This window comes from Humulus lupulus, chromosome 4 (genome assembly GCF_963169125.1).
Source record: "Humulus lupulus chromosome 4, drHumLupu1.1, whole genome shotgun sequence".
In the NCBI taxonomy this organism is placed as follows: Eukaryota; Viridiplantae; Streptophyta; class Magnoliopsida; order Rosales; family Cannabaceae; genus Humulus; species Humulus lupulus.
The window spans coordinates 68,939,045-68,957,374 of record NC_084796.1 but is presented as its reverse complement, the minus strand read 5'-3'; positions in this window follow the sequence as shown (position 1 = coordinate 68,957,374).

Sequence of the window (18,330 nt, the reverse complement as noted above, 5' to 3'; positions counted from 1 at the left end):
GGAGTATCGAGATTTCAACCAAGCCCATCTTCGTGAAATCAAGCATTTGGGAGAGGTACTCAAGTCTAAGGATGAGGCTATTGTCACTCTCGGGGGCAAGGTGAAGCAGTTGGAGCTTGACAACTCCAAGAATCTGGAAAAGTACAAGAGGACGACACTCTGATGTTTCTACAATTTCTGGAAACATAATCAGGGTGCTGACTTTAGTTACCTTTCAGAGGAAGTCAGAACTGCTGAGTTGGCTCGATGCGCTGCCCAACTGGCCGAAGAGGAGGCAAGAGCTGCAACCCCTGCCACTCCAAGCGTCGCTGGTGTGGAAGAAGAAGAAGTTGTCGAGGACGCGACTAACCAGGATGCTGCCCAGGACCCTCCGGCCCGGAATGCCTCTTAAGATTTTTTTTATATTTTTTCTTTCTTTTTGGATATACGACCCACGGGTCGTGATGTAAAGAAAATAGTTTCTTTTTTAAACTTTGCTGCACGGGCAGTAAATCTTTTTTCTTTTACTCGAACAGTTACATCCAAGCAGCAATGCTTGCGGTGTAAAAGCTTAAATCTTGATGCTATAACGTTTTTACTTATTATAACATTTGTCCGAATGACCGAACTTAACATAGTACTTTGGCATGATTTAACAAAACCTAAATTTTGAAAAATACTCTAAGTACTGTAGCATGCTTTCACTCATTTTGTTCATGTGTTTACATACCTTGAGAGTATGCTTTGCTATCGATGTGCCTTATATGCCCCCCAAGTGATCGAGGAGCTTTTAGGTCCTTGGTCACTTGCCTTGACCATGGCCTGTTCGAACATTCCTGTTCGTGTAAAAAATGATACTAGTAATACAGCAAAACAACACACGTAATGAACAAATACTTGCAAATGTAAATTCACAAAGGTTGGAAAGAATGACTGGCTGCGCACAGTCCCTTATAATCTCGTATTAAAAATGGACTAAACATGTCTTTACGAGTGATTCTATAATAGAACCTTACATATACAAGCAGTTAGCCAAACAGCGTGGCTAACCCTCTTTGCAAAACTTGTAAAAAAATTGAATTTTTTTTACACAAGCCAGTTCTTTAAAAAGGACTGTTCATTGATAATACTTGCCCAGGTGTTCTCCATTCCAATAGCGTGGAACGAGATCTCCGTTTAAGCGTGCAAGTTTGTATGTGCCTTGGTGAAGGACTTCTTCAATCTGGTAAGGTCCTTCCCAATTAGGTCCGAGCACTCCAGCAGTGGGGTCGCGGGTATTTAAGAAAACTCGTCGTAGTACTAAGTCACCGACATTGAATTTTCTTTCTTTAACTTTGGAGTTAAAGTACCGGGCGACTTTTTGCTGGTAAGCAGCAACTCGGAGTTGAGATTTCTCTTGCATTTTGTCGATTGTGTCTAGAGAGTCCATCATTAGCTAGCTGTTCTGATCCTGGTCGTAAGTTAAGCGCTGATTTGAGGGGGGATCTAACTCGACAGGCAACATGGACTCATATCCATAGGCCAAGGAAAATGGGGTATGGCCTGTTGCTGTTCGGTGGGACGTTCTATACGACCATAGGACCTCAGGCAGCTGCTCTGGCCACGCTCCTTTAGCTTCTTCAAGTCTTTTCTTCAGGGTGTCTTTAAGAGTTTTGTTCACGGCTTCGACTTACCCATTCGCTTGGGGGTGTGCGACTGAAGAAAAGCTTTTAATAACTCCATGCCTTTCGCAGAAATCGGTGAATAAGTTGCTGTCAAACTGGGTCCCGTTTTCTGAAACTATCTTCCTGGGCAGACCATACCGGCATACAATGTTCTTGATGACGAAGTCAAGAACTTTCTTGGTCGTGATGGTTGCGAGTGGTTCAGCTTCGACCCATTTGGTGAAGTAATCAACTGCCACAACTGCGTACTTTACTCCGCCTTTCCCTGTAGGCAGGGATCCAATCAAATCTATTCCCCATACTGCGAAAGGCCACGGGCTTTGCATCTGTTTTAGTTCATTTGGAGCTGCTCGTGGAATCTTGGAGAACCTTTGACATTTGTTGCATCTTCGCACATACTCCATCGAATCCTCGTTCATTGTTGGCCAGAAGTAGCCTTGCCTTAGAATCTTTTTCGCCAAACTTTGCCCCCCAGCATGATCCCCGCAAAAGCCTTCATGCACCTCCTTCATGAGTTCCTTAGCTTTTTCTGGTGTAACGCACCTGAGTAGTGGCATTGAATATCCTCTTCGGTACATAACACCATCGACCAGTATGTACCTAGCGGCTCACCTTTGCAAAGTCCTGGCTTTGTTTCTATCTGCTGGCAGTGTACCATTCGTCAGATACTCCAAGTAAGGTGCCATCCATGTATCTTCTAGACGAATCTCCATATTGGCTTCGGCCGCTTCTATGCTCGGCCTATTCAGTCTTTCTACTGGAACTATGTTCAAGGTGTCTGCATCCTTTGCGCTTGCGAGTTTAGCCAGGGCGTCCGCATTCGAATTCTGGTCTCGCGAAATTTGCTGGAGGGTGTACTTTGTAAACTGGGCTAGCAAATCCTTCGTTTTATTCAGGTAGGCCATCATCTTTAAGCCTCGTGCTTGATATTCTCCCAGGACTTGACTTACGACTAGCTGTGAGTCACTGTAAATATCAAGCGTCTTTATGCTCATATCTTTGGCCATCCTTAATCCAGCGAGGAGTGCTTCGTATTCCGCTTCATTGTTTTATGCGGCGAAGTCAAACCTGATTGCGCAGTGAAATCGATCCCCTTCTAGCGTTATCAATATCACTCCCGCTCCAGCGTGGGATTCGTTGGATGAACCATCCGTGAATAGCTTCCACGAAGGAGTTTTGTCTTGAGGCATGGGCGCTTTAGGCTGTTCGCACTGCTCACTGTCTGGGAGTTCAGTGAACTCCGCAACAAGATCGGCCAAGACTTGTCCCTTTATTGCTGCTCGCGGTGAATAAGTTATATCGAATTGCCCTAGTTCGACTGCCCATTTCAACAATCGCCCAGCCGCCTCAGGTTTTTGGAGGACTTGCCGAAGGGGCTGGTCGGTTAGCACTGTGATAGGATGGGCTTGGAAGTAAGGACACAACTTCCTGGAGGCTAGTATTAAGCAATATGCTAACCTTTCGATTGGCGGATATCTCAATTCTGCACCGATTAGCCTTTTGCTGACATAGTAGACTGCTTTCTGTACGCCTTCTTCTTTCCGTACAAGCACCGCACTAGCAGCAACTTCAATAATCGCCAGATAAATAAACAAAGTTTCTCCTTCGATCAATTTTGACAAGATGGGAGGTTGCGCCATATGAGCTTTCAAGGCTTGGAATGCTTGCTCGCAGTCTCCCGTCCATTCAAACTTCTTATTGCCCCTGAGTAGATTGAAGAAAGGGACACATTTTTCAGTTGATTTGGAGATGAATCTACTCAGGGCAGCGATCCTTCCGGTCAAACTTTGTACATCCTTGATCTTCTCCGACGACTTCATGTTGATCAGGGCTTTTATCTTGTCAGGGCTGGCCTCGATTCCCCTTGAATTCACTATAAACCCCAAAAACTTCGCTGATCCGACTCCAAAGGAACATTTGAGGGGATTCAACTTCATCTGGTACTATTTTAACACATCAAAGCACTCTTGTAGATCCCTCACATGTCCTTCTGCCCTTTTAGACTTTACCAGCATGTCATCCACATATACCTCCATGTTTGCGCCGATCAGCTCCTTAAACATGTGGTTGACTAGCCGTTGGTAAGTAGCACCTGTGTTTTTCAGTCCGAAGGGCATGACTTTGTAACAGTACAAGCCCGTATCGGTCCGAAAGCTGGTGTGATCCTTGTCAGGGGGATGCATGCTAATCTGGTTGTATCCCGAATATGCGTCCATGAACGAGAGGATCTCATGTCCTGCAGTCGCATCGACCATCTGGTCGATTCTTGGGAGTGGGAAGCAGTCTTTTGGGCAGGCTTTATTGAGGTCTGTAAAATCCACACAGGTCCGCCACTTGCCGTTAGGCTTGGGGACCAGCACCGGATTTGAGACCCACGACGGATAAAACGCCGCCCTGATAAACCCATTCTCCTTAAGTCTTTCAACTTCTTCTTTCAAGGCTCTTGATCTATCTTTATCGAGCAACCTTCTTTTTTGTTGCACGGGTGGAAAAGTTTTATATATGTTCAAGACATGGCTGATTACCGCAGGATCTATCCCCACCATGTCTTTGTGCGACCAGGCGAAAACTTCCTGGTTCTTTCGCAAGAATTCCACCAGTGCATGCTTTGTGGTAGGCTCTAAGTTTTTCCCAACCTTCACGACTCTGGTCGGGTTTTCTTTGTCAAGTTGGACCTCCTCCAGGTCCTCGACGGGTCCAACATTCTCTTCAAAATCCCCAAAGCGAGGATCCAAATCTCCATCCTCACTTTGGGCAACACCCTATTTGGTGACTTCACCACCTGATTGGGCTTGCGTATCTACTGCCATCTGCAATCGGTCTGGAGTGGTACTCCTCGACGTTCCACTTTTCGCCTTTGTGATCGAGGCATTGTAGCACTCCCTGGCTTCCCTTTGGTTTCCTAAAACACATCCTACCCCCGTGTCCGTTGGGAACTTCATGGCTAGGTGCCACATAGAGATGACGACCCGTAGATCAACCAGTATGGGCCTTCCGATAACGGCGTTGTACGCCGAAGGACAATCGACCACTACAAAAGTGGCGAGTAATGTCCTTGTTGCAGGCGCTGTACCCGTCGTTACTGGAAGTTTGATCATTCCGGCTGGGGCGAGTCCTTCTCCAGAGAAGCCATATATCGTCTGATTGCAGGGCTCCAAGTCCTTTACGGAAAATTTCATGCGTTCCAGTGTTGACTTATATAGGATGTTCACTGAACTTCTTGTATCGACTAGTACCCTCTTTACCATCATATTGGCCATCTGGATGTCCACGACCAGCGGATCGGAATTTGGGAACCGGACGTGTTGGGCATCGCCATCAGAGAAGGTTATCTCACCTTCCTCTGACCGAGCCTTTTTTGGTGCACGGTCCTCCACAGTCATCATCTCGATGTCCTGGTCGTGGTGCAGAGTCCGAGCATATCGTTCTCTGGCCTTTCCGCTATTTCCCGCGAGGTGCGGGCCTCCACAGATGGTTAAGAGTGTTCCAGCCACGGGGGCAGGCTGTAATGGTGGCGAGCGTTGGCGTGTGGACGCCTGCTCGTTGCCACCTGGAGCTTCTCATTGGGAATTTCCCGAGGCCCGTACGTACCTTCTCAAGTGTCCTTGTCTAATAAGGAACTCGATTTCGTCTTTTAACTGGTTGCATTCGTTAGTGTCATGTCCGTAGTCGTTATGGTAACGACAAAACTTGGTAGTGTCTCTTTTCGAAATGTCCTTTCGAATGGGTCCAGGTTTTTTGTAAGGCACACTAGAGCTTGTGGCTTGGTAAACCTCTCCCTGAGACTCAACGGGGGCAGTGTAGTTAGTGAACCTAGGTTCATAACGATTACCCTTGGCTCGTTTGTTGTCGGAGGTGGAAGGCTCGTTATACGGCCGTTTTCCACCATTCTTGCCATTACCATTGCCGTTTCCGTTGCCTTTGCCGTTTCCATTAGGTTTAGAACCATTGGTGGTTTTGGCGGGTTCGGCGGCCTTCTTACCCTTATTCGAGGGTTTTCCATCATCAGCAATGGCCTCTTCGAGCTTGATGTAACGATCAGCTCGGTCCAAGAACTCCTGGGTTGCTTTAACTCCTTCCTTTCGGAGACTTTTCCAGAGGGGAGAACAACGTTTAACCCCTGCGGTAATGGCCATCATCTTGCCTTCGTCTCCGACTATTTTTGCTCCAGCTTCCGCTCGCATAAAGCGCTGGACGTAATCCTTCACCGACTCTCCGTCCTGCTAGCGAATCTCGACTAGCTGGTTTGCTTCGGTTGGGTGCACACGACCCGCATAGAACTGTCCGTAGAACTCCCTTACGAACATTTCCCAGGAAACTATGCTTGCAGGCGGGAACTTAAAGAACCACTCCTGCGCTGCTTCAGAAAGTGTTGCAGGGAAGATCCTGCACCGAGCGTCTTCGGACACTTTCTGAATGTCCATCTGAATCTCAAACTTATTCACATGTGAGACTGGGTCCCGATATCCATCAAAGTTTGGGAGCATAGGCATCTTGAATTTGCTGGGAGTTTCAGCGTTAGCTATCCTTTGGACGAAAGGAGTGCCTTTCCTCCTATCGTGGTCGATGTAAGAAGTCCTTCCTCCGACCAGCTGCTAAACAGCCTGGTTGAGTGCGTCTATCTGGGCCTGCACTATGGTAGGAATCGCGGTGGCCTCTGTTGCTGGGGGGACGTTTTCGTCGTGCCTCTCGCGGCGATCATTGAGTACATCTCTCAGGTCCTCTTCTCTTCTTCTCTGCTCGCTACCACCGAGCCGGTTGAAGAAATTATTTTGTCTGGGCTGCCCCCCAGCATCCTATCTATTTGGTTGGTCATCTTGAGGTACTTGGCTCCTGCTTTTACCTCTTTCTCCATTCCTCCCACCGTCATTTCCCTTGCCTGAGTCAGCCTCATTGTATCCGTGGCCATCTCTGAACCTTGACTGGCTATGGTGAGATCGACTGTTCCCCCGATGCCCGTTCCTGGCTGAACCATCCTGAGCGTTAGAGGGTGGTCTGCGCTGGTCGTGGTGTCCCCGTGCACCATCGTGCCGTGGGGGCCCCCGGACCGCAGAGCCTAACTCTGAGTCTCTCCTGTTGCCAGGAGGATTCCGACCTCTGTTCGGTAGGTTCGGCTCATCATCCCCACGGCGTCTAGGGCTGCGAGGCTGATGCTCGGCCCTATTCTGCCTCTGTTGCGGGGGATTACCCCGAGTAGCTTGGGATGGTGGCTGCGCCTCAGGATCCTGTGGGACATCGTCATGGGGCATCTGAAGCTGCACGGGCCTTTGCGGACTCGAAGGCTGAATCGGTGGACTCGGATTAGGACCCCTCCGGGGTGGCCCATTCACCGGTTGGTCAGGCTGCGAGGCAGGTGCAACCTGATTTCTAGCCAACAGCAAGGCTGCCTCCAGGGCTGCCATAGCTTTGTTCTGACGGCGATCCACCTCTGCCTGTCTTTCGCTCAATTCCGCGCGCTGCCTTTCTATCTCCTGCTGCTGCCGCGCCATAACTTCAGCGGCAGTCTCCTGACTGGCCCTCAGATTAGCCAGTTCTTCCTGCAACGCGCCCAGAGTACTCTTCAGCATTGCATCGTCCATTTCCTCCTCTTCAAAATCCAGTTGCGGCTCATCTTCCGCTATGCTTGCAGGAGGAGGAGGAGGTGGCGGGTTTGACGGTGCAGCGGTGGTTGCCTGCCCAGCTTTCTTTCCTGCTTTCGCCATTAGTTTTCTTAACAGCAATAAATCAATCTCTCAATGAAAGCACCAGAATGTTGACCCAAGATTTGGCCAACTGACACGGAGTCAAAATGTGATTGATGTGAATGAATGTACAGAGAAGAACGTAATGACAAAAGCAAACAAAACACAGTGATTTATAGTGGTTCGGCCCCAGGATCTGGTAATGACCTACGTCGACTTAGACTGATATTGATATAAGAATTAGAAGAGTGATCAAAGAACTAGGGATCAATGAGTTTCACTAACCTCTCAAGAACAATACAAGTTTACTAAGATAATTATTATAGTTTCGAATGATTCAAAAGCCAAAAGTCCCCTCCCTTGAGCTATTTATAGGCTCAAGGAGGGTTACAAAAGATTGTTACAGATATTCTTTCCTGAATAATCGGATACCCAGAAGATTGTATGAGATAAATTCGGGATTCATAAAGATCTTCCCATAAATGTTGCCTTGTACACGGAACCATCGACCAGACTGGTCGCGGGTAAGACAGGCTTACCCTGCTTCTACTGTGTCTTCTGGTCGATACTCTAGCAGACGCTTCCAGGTGTCAGCCACGTGTCCAGAGATTACTTGCCATGTCACCAATGCTAATTTATTGGATAGCATTATCATATGTGAAGAATTGGCTGAGCACTTAATTCCAGATGAAGGATTTGGGTGAAGCAAGTTATGTTCTAGGTATCCAGATCATTAGAGATAGAAATAACAGACTCTTAGCTCTATCTCAAGTAGCTTACATAGATAAAGTGCTTGAACGTTTCTCAATGACAAATTCCAAGAAAGGGCATCTACCATTCCGCCATGGAATTCATCTTTCAAAGAAGCAGTCTCCCCAGACTCCTGAAGAGGAAGATGCCATGAGAAAAGTTCCTTACGCATCTGCCGTTGGAAGTCTGATGTATTCCATGTTGTGTACTAGACCAGACATCTGCTATGCAGTGGGAGTAGTGAGCAGGTATCAGTCAAACCCAGGACCGGAACATTGGATAGCAGTTAAGCATATCCTGAATTATTTGAGACAGACTAGGGATTATATGTTAGTCTACAAGGGTGGTGTTCTGAATCCTGTAGGCTACACCGATTCAGATTTTCAGACTGATGTCGATGACAGGAAGTCTACTTCTGGAATGGTGTTTACTCTTGGGAGGGGAGCTGTGATTTGGAGAAGCGGTAAGCAGTCTGTAATCTCAGATTCCACCATGGAGGCTGAGTACATAGCTGCGTCAGAAGCAGCTAAGGAAATAGTCTGGCTAAAGAAGTTCTATTCGGATCTTGGTGTTATTCTAGAAATGGATAAACCTCTTGTGTTGTTTTGTGACAATACAGGAGCGATAGCCAACTCGAAAGAACCTCGAAGTCACAAGAGGAGTAAGCATATAGAAATGAAGTATCACATTATTCGAGAATATGTGGCCAGGGGAGATGTTAAGGTTATGAAGATTACAACTGAAGACAATCTTGCGGATCCGCTTACAAAGACACTACCAGAAGCTACATTTGATAAGCATATCAAGGAAATGAGATTAGTAGAATTAAGGCATTAGTTTCAATTAGTGCAAGTGGGAGTTTGTTGGGGTTTTATGCCCTAACTAAAACCCAAATTCTTTGTAATCTCATTTTATTATCAATAAAAGAATAGAAATCATTTTTTGACTTGGTTAATCACTATGCTCACTTGTTTTATTTTCATGATTATTTGTTTAATATAAACTTCTATTAAATCCCGAGTATATAGCTAATCTTATTTATAGTGACGTAATCACAGTGGAATATAAATATGAGTATATGTTCAAAATAAGTTAGTCCTAAGATTAGTCAGTGCACTGGATTTACACTGACTTGCCAATCTACGATATGATCTACTTACACATTACAGTGTTATGTTCTTTCCAGAACATTAGCAAAGTAGATAAGATCGGATTTAACATTACATCGGACAGGACCGATATTGACAGTTGATAAGATAAGTAAACATACCATTATTATCTATTCTAGTCATATCATATAGTTGACCATAGGTTAATTCAATCTCAATTCTGAGTGATTAGTATTCTAACTAATTGTATTATTTGAGTTCTTTGACTTGTTCGTTACCAGCTTACCCTATGGACTAGCCCATACTTACATCTTGGGAACTCGGTAGTATAATTGAGTGGGAGTGTTAATCATAGATATGAACATCTATAGCTTCTGATGAAGAAGTGAAACGATGGTTTCCTTTTAGTTTGGTTCAAGGTGTTAAATGATAGAGATCTCATTTCAGTAATTAAATTAGTTTATTGAAATATCATTTACAAGGAACTAAGTGTTTTAAGGATAAAATACAATGAGGGGTAAAATGGTATTTTAGTCCTATCTCATTGTAGACCGTCTATAGAGGATCGAGTGACAATTATGGTTGTAACAATGGATAATTAATAGCATATCTATATTTGTTATAGAGCGTTCTATGAATTCAAGAGTGCAATTTCGAGTCTATAGTGGAGTCACGATGAATTAATAAGTTAGTAAATTTATTTGTTAGATTTATGATAACTTATTGGAGCTTGATTTCATAGGCCCATGGTCCCCATTGTACCTTGGATAAAATCATCTAGATAGTATCAATTAATTGATTTAATTATCAATTAGAATTATCAAAGTTGACCAGGTCAATTTTGGATAGTTTCACAGAGTTGTGTAATTTTGAGAAGAAAAGAGAAATTATGGCAGATTTATTAATTAAGATAAATTGGTATCTAAATTAATAAATAAGTTTAAATCAAGGTTCAAATTATAAATAATTAATTTGATAAAGGATTTAAATAATTATTTAATTAATTAAATCAATAGAAAATAATACAGGCCTTGATTTTAAGTCCAATGGGCTTATAATCAAATGGGAAATTTCACGGGCCTATAGTCTATGGTAATTTCGACCTAGGGCTTTAAAATGGCTATTATTTTATTGATTTTTTAATTAAATTAAATGGCCTAATTGAGTCTATAAAAGGAGTGCTGAGAGAGAAGTCAAAACATAAGTCACAAGTCAGATTTTCTGATAGTTTTAGATTCTCTCTAAACACAAGTCCTTTTCTAAGCCTCTTTGATTATTTCTCTTCTTCTTCTTCTTCTTCTCTATATCTATCTCATGTGTTGAGAATTACCCACACTAGTCTAGGTTCTTCTAATGATACATTGGAAGGTTGTGAAGAAAATAGAAGATCAGTTCAGTTTCTTGATAATACTCTGCGACAGAGAGGATACAAGAGTTAGAGAAACTGAAGGAAGGACTCTTTAATTTCGCTGCGTATCCTGTAAGTATTCTATTCTTTGTTTCTCTTTGAATTCAATTTTAGAAACATGTTTTAGGCTATCTCGTATTAATTTGTTTAATATTAGATATACATGAAAATAAATAAAGATCATGTATAAGCTAATCCAACAACCGCTCCAACGGGCTGGACAAGGGTCTGGCTAGTTCCTGTGATGAAAGCTCGTGCCTCCTCTAAGTTAATCCATTCTTAAGCTCGGGCCAAGAATTCGTCCACACTCTTAACTCCTTTCCTTTGGAGTTCCTACCGCAAATCGCCCCCGACGAGGATTCCTGTCCTTAGTGCCATGAGATTGGAGTTGTCATCAGCATCCTTAACTCGTGCAATAACATTGGCAAACCGACTTAGATATGCCTTCAATGTCTCACCAGGTTGCTGCTTTACATTGGCTAATGAATTGGTATTAACCCGAGCTGCCTGTGAAGCTCAGAATTCTTTTTTGAACTCGGAGTAAAACTTCTTCCACGAGCTTATGGAATGTCTCTTGTATTGCTTAAACCACTGCCTGGCTGGCCCGACCAGAGTTCCAGGGAATAAAATACACCTTAGATCGAGTTCGACATTATGGGACATCATCATGGTGTTAAACATTCTGAGGTGGTCTGACGGATCTCCATCTCCAACAAATTTTGACAAGTGTGGCATTCTGAAGCCTACCGGATATGTGGCCGCTGTAATATTTGGAGAGAAAGGCTCGAGCTCATCCTCTGAGTCACAATCATCTTTGTATTTTCCAGATAAAGGCCTCTTCATTTTCTCTTCCATCAGAGCTAGCCTCTTGAGGGTTTGGTCTCTGGTCCCAAGGTTATCTGGGGGGTGTTTGACAGTTCCCATCCTATCATATGAGTTTGATGGGTTATTGTCCCTCCAAGCTCGAGCTTGGTTTGGTGGGGCATTCCCATTATCACATACTATGGATGGACCTCCCTCTTGTCAAGTATAACTAACATCTTCATTCTGAGTTGGATTCCTTCTCTGCAAATTCAGGCAATCACGCAAATCGGGTTATGACTCGTACCGAGGGCTTTGTGCTGAACTCAACTGATTTCTTAGGTCACCCTCGGACCTACCACTACGAAAAATTTCGGTCCAGTAACTCCCATTTGCGAAGCTTACAGCTCGCGGTTGGGGCCGAGGATCTGGATTTTCAACACGTGTCCGTGGGATGTAAGTATTGGCAAATGGGGGATGATTTCTCCTAATGTCTCCATAAGATGGAATATCTCGTGTAGGACGAGGTGGCATCGGATGTCTTATAGGTGACGGGGTATGCCTTATTGGTGAGGCAATCCTTGTTCCATCAGGGCGGACTAATTTAGCCCGCCTATGTTCTACTCCATTGTCTCTAGTTCTCTGCACCTGACGGTTCGATCATGACGTAGGAGGGTTTGTTGGAACATTTTGTCTTTGTGAGCCTGTCCTAGTCCTTTCTCGTGGATTGTCAGGGGCATTTCTAGGGACCTGTGAAGGAGGCATCAAACTTGGGGTTGTGGTTCTAAACGACCGACTAACAAGTTGATGCCCTATGAGAGCCACTGGGTTGAGCATTCTGGCGATCATGCCCTATAGGTACAGAACTTGGGGTGGCAGTCCTAACTAATTCACTTGGTTTGGATCGATTATTCCTGTGGGACTTGTGAGACCCACTTTGCCTCTTTCCGATATTAACGTCGGTTGCAAGAGGGGGTAACCGAGCCAAAACTTCCTCAATCTGCCTGTTTTCCTTATCAAGATGGCTTCTAATTGCATGTTGTCCAATTCGACGGTAGTTAGGTAGTGTAGATTTGGATTCGGTGGCAATGACACTGAACTCCCAGTGTCGCCATGACCCGTTAATTGTTTTCCAGGACGCTACTAGATCTCAGGGCCATGTTCCTTCGAAACAGCGGTATGATGGGCCTCCTGCCCACCAGGCTGTTCTATCTCATTATCGTGCATTGAGCGAGTGCGCACCATGATGAGAATCGACTGGGATCTTGATGAAGCACTAATTTCCATCTCAATGAAAGCACCAAAATGTTGATGCGGTTTTTTGCCAACAGTGTATTAAGAAATAATAAGGTTGATTAGTGCTCAATAAACGTAATGAAGAATAAATGAATTCACTCAAGAACACAAATTTTTTACGTGGTTCAGTGGTTAAAATCCACCTAGTCCACGAGTCTATATTATTGTTGTTCCTCTCTCTCTATTTTGGCAGAGTTTTGGTATTACATAATAATTGTTTTTTTTCCTGTCCAATATTCCCAATATTTATAAGGGAAATTCATGGACAGGTTTGGGTAACCGCGTGAGTCAATCACACATTTACATAATTATTACATTTAATACAAATAATTCCCATTTATATTGGGATATGATTTGATCACAAGGTAAATGTATTCCTAATATCTGGGATATAAATATGACAACCTGGTCATAAATATACGTATAAAGGGATCCCGAGTCTCTGGGGATCCGCGGGTATGCAATATACTAGAACTACCACGAGCTGGATATCTCCTCCAAGCTCGTGCTTCGACAGCTGTTTTAATATTTTGAGCTCGCACTTCACAGCCTTCGTATCCCTAGCTCGAGTTAAACCCAGGACGGCTAACACCACGCGTGACCACATGAAACTCGAGTTGTCCACATGGATAATAAGCAGATATCATTCCCTTGGTAATTTCTCCGTATATTTTTTTGTCAGCTGTACCCGAGCTGAGTGAATGAACTCGGGCTAAAATTAGGGTACAACAAAATGGTTTTAATTTAGAAATTTTTTTAATTGAAATAGTGATGATTATTTACCTTAATTAAAAATGTTTTAATTGTTATCTTCCATAATTAAAATTATTTTAATTAAAATATCCAAAATTAAAATTATCTTGAATTTTAATTTATTAAAATTACATTGTTTAATTTTATTTTTGAATTAAAATTACCCAAATTCAAATTGGGCCTTAGAAACTTTTGGGTGTTAAAACCTAAAGTTTAATTATTTTAAAAGTTTGTTTAAAATAATTATAAAGTTGTATAATTAAAAAAGGATATAAAAAAAAGGGTGGCATTGACTCAACAAGACTACATCTCAAGGTTCAAGATTAAAGTGTTCTTTATCAAGCCTTAATTAGTCTAGGTTACATTTTTCATGTATATTTTTGCAAGTGTTGTAATTTTTTCTAAAAATACCCAAAAGTTACCATACCCGCTTTTATTTTATTTATTTATCATAAATGTTTGAATGTGATTAAAATGTTTAATATTTTGTCATGCATTATAACATGCCATTCATATACCCCACACAATATCCAACTAGCATGCATTACATTTGTGTAGAAACATGCTATTAGGAACATCCTATATTTTTGTTATATGTTTAAATGTGATAATTCATATAATAATAAATTTAGTCTTAATTAGTTAAGATGGTGAATCAAAATTAAAGTTGTTTAATTTGTTGTTTTAATGAAAAATGTTTTATTAAAATAAAAATGATATTCTCTTAGTTAAAGCAAAATTTGAATTTGAATTAAGGGCACAATTTTGTTTTTGGTTTGCTCAATTAGATTAGTAATTAATAGAATATCATTTGGTAAAAATAATTAAATTCATTTTTACAACTAAATTAAAAAATATTGATTTTTGTGAAAAAAAACACACTTTTCCAAAATGGAGAGTAGGAGAGGGAGTTATGACAATAAGTCCCATGATCTCCATTATTGGTTGAACACCGAGAGGCATAGGAAGGGCCTCGTGTCTCCTCCGTTTGCGACCTCCCTAAGGAAAGGCTTCTGAATATGTTTATTTTATCTCAAGGTTAACTTTTCTTATGAGAATATAATTAGTGATGTATTTCAAGTTTGATTGACCCTAAGGCACACTCTTGAGTTAAGTCATTGATTGAAAATAATGGGTTACACTCCAAAGGTATATCTAGGATTTCGAGCACGACTAGTGCATCTTCACCAAACTAGCGGTAGTTCATAAGTCAAAAGAGAAAAATGCGTTTTTAAGTTTTCACTTATGAAATTGAGATTTGTCTCAAAATTAATTTGGAGTTAGTCTGACCTACCCTAAGGCGGTCCATTAACTTTTCAAATTAATTTATCGTGGATTAGTATACATTTTTATGTGTTTTTATATGTTGCATTCATGCATCATATTTGCTTTTCCAAATAAAATATGATATTTATTATATGTTTTAATTCATTATATTTTATTTATTTATTTCCGGCAATAATGGTTAATCATCTTAATCCTGATCACGTACTTGAGAACTTGGGAAATCAAACCAACCTCATTGACAAACTCTTGGAAATGATTCCATTTAATCTTAACCACATGAGAAGTTGGTATGATGGGATTCATATTGCCTTCGGAATACAAAACTTGTATGGATCGATCTATGATCTACCACCAGAGGAACCAAGTTTTTCATGTAGCTTTGATGAACATGAAAATATGGTGAATGGACGAGATCCAATCACCTGGCACATCAATTCATGTTATCGACCATGCATGGAGACATTAAAGAAAGATATATAGTTATTGAAACTGCTTACGAGATGTGGCCATAATAAAGGATGATGCAATAGCACATGCTCAAGTTTTGAAATACGTGGTAAATTCTATTTTCTCAAAAACTCTTCCTTAATTTTGTTTTTGAATACTTGATTAAAAAATATGCCATTAATAATATTTTTCATATGTTCTTGTTTTCAGGAATGTAGAAATGTTTTGAGGAAAAGAGTAGTTGCATTGAAACCAAAGCGAAGAAGAAATGATGAAGAAAATTGAATAACAAAAATATTAGTTTATAAATTTATTTTGTTTAGTTTAAAACAATTTAAATTTTTTCATTTTGAAATAGTTTATTTTCATTATAAAAGAAATTAATAAGTTCTTTTTCTTTAAAGTAGTTCTAGAATTCTTTCTAGAAACTGTGTTTTTAGATTCCTTATTTAATGAATGAACAAGTTTAATATTTCTTTTGAATAATAAATTCAGTTTTTATTTTTTGAAATATACTTGCTTCCACTATTTCATCATTGAGTATGAACGATAATTATGAATTATTTATTACTGTGCAAATCATAGATTTAGTAAGCCATCTTATTCCAACCACAATTAAGTGAAACATATATGTGAATTATTTTTTAGATTGACTTGTAAACTAATTAGATACATATAACATATAAAGGACAGTCTTTTATTGCAACCATTCAATGGTTCTCTCTTTGTTTATATGATCTATTAATTGAAGTTAACCAAAAAGGTGTTACTCTAATAAAGGCTCAAAAATTACATAATCGTTTAGCTAATACATAGAGATGCATGTTGAACATTTTAATGTTCAAAGCTAAAATAAATAATAAATAGTAAGTCAATATTGATTGACATTTATTTATGATATGTTTAAACTTTGATCAAATGCAAAAGAAATTTTCTAGAAATTTTTATGCAACATTCAAAGTAAAGTCACTTAGAAACTTGTTTGATTTGATCAAAAGGAAGTCTAAACTCGAATTTGGAATTCAAGTAGTTTGCATGTAAACTTGGAATTCAAACCCAACTCACATACAACTAGAATGCCAAGCATAATTAGTATTTTGGAAATGGAATATAATCATATTAGATAAGCTTAAATAGATAGTGGTCTACCATTATCGTCTTTATTATTTCTATAATTTTAACACTTGTTATACTATGTACATATTTGATTGTACAACATCAAAGACTTAGAAGTTGAGATTCACAAGTGGTTATGTGAATAAATTGAAAATTTTCCATGAAGTCATTTAGTGAAACAATTTAATAATCATAAAAGATTACAAAAGAGTTTGTATCTCTTTAAATGCTACTTTAATGAAGCATGATTATTTTAATCACTATATTTTCTAGTTAATATGTACTAGAAATAATGATTGCAAGTCAAGTAAGCAAGTTATTGATAATTAACAATGATAAAACCAAAGAATATCACAAATTCAGTAAAACATTGTTGTAATGGGAGCATTAGTTAGTAACTATTCCATTACTAATATAAAGATAGTTAAATTGTATGAAACATGATCTAACTATACTTCATTCACATACTAGTATATGAAATGAAAAAGTTTTTACAGAAAACAATGGTTGAAACACCATGAATCTAGAAATGGAATTTGGAATTCTATGTCATCTGGATTCTTGAACATCCAACTAAAGTTTATTGAACTTCAGTTTGAAACAGTATATTCAAGATGAAGAGGAGAACAGAGGAAAGTACAAGCTTTTCAAAGTTATGTTAATAGCCTAAGGCTATGAACATAAAGATGAATTTATTACATGAATAAATATTTTCTACTGTAACCAAACTTAAATTTGTTTCCATACTCTTATCCACTGCTTTATACATGGATTATGAGATTAATTTAAATGCATATCTAAGTAGTCTTTACTGAATGGCTGAAATGGAAAAAATCATTTGAAGATATCGACTAGAAAGATTCTGTTGTGATTCTTATTCTTAATATCGACAACGTTCTAATCATTGGGAGTGATGTAGAGATGTCGTCAATAGAAAATAAAAGGTTAGCTGAACATTTCTAAATATTAGATTTAGAAAAGCCAAGAATGTTATGTACATTCAATTATGTAGAGATTGAAAGAACAATCCTTAGGCTCTGTCTCAAGCAACTTATATAGGTAAGAAGCTTAAATACTTTAGTTTACAAAAATCCAAGAAATGATTTTTGCCTTCCCGGTAAGGAAGATGTATTATCTAAATAATAAATGTTCATTTATTCTTTTACTAGAAAAGATGACATGAGACATTTATTTCTACAACTCAGTGATAGACTGTTTAATGTATCAAATGTTATATTTTTTAATTGACATTTGTTAAGTGGTGAGAATAGTCAGCAGTTGTCAATCTAATGATAGGATTGATTCATTGAATAATTATAATGACTTAATTTTGAGTATCTTGAATATAATAGAGATTATATGTATGTGCATTTAGGTAGAGACCTAAATATCCCAAATGATGAATTGATTTTAAATTAGCTTCCATAACTGTGGAGTAGACACATTGATTTGGAAATGTGTTAGACATCTCATATTTAAATGTTTCACCACAAAAGCTGAAATGTAACAACTACGAGCAATTAAATATAAGTTCTTTGACATTTTGGAAAGGTTTTCAGACTAGAAAACAACTCGTATCTCATTATGAAAGCAATGGAGATGCAAGTATTCTAGAAGAAAAAGAAATCATGAGAGGATAAAGCACATGAAATGAAGTATCATTTAATTCAAGACAGTTTTACATAACTGATGTAATGATCTTGAAGATAACTTCAAAATAGTTTCTTACAAAACGGTTACAAAGACTTTGTTAGACAAATTCAGTCAGGAGAATATGATTGACATATTAAAAGACATACCTCAATTTTCTTTAGGGAAAGTGGGAGAATGTTGGGAATAGTGCCCTTAAAGCAATAGTGCCCTTAAAAGGGTAAAATAATTATTTTATTCCCTTTTAATTATGAACCGTTAATAGAGGATTAACGTTGTATGTAATGGTTATATCAATTGACACTTTATTCTTTAATAAATTACTCAGTAAATATATGTCTATAATTATTAAGAGTTCAATCTCATATTTTTAGTGGAGTAATCATGAG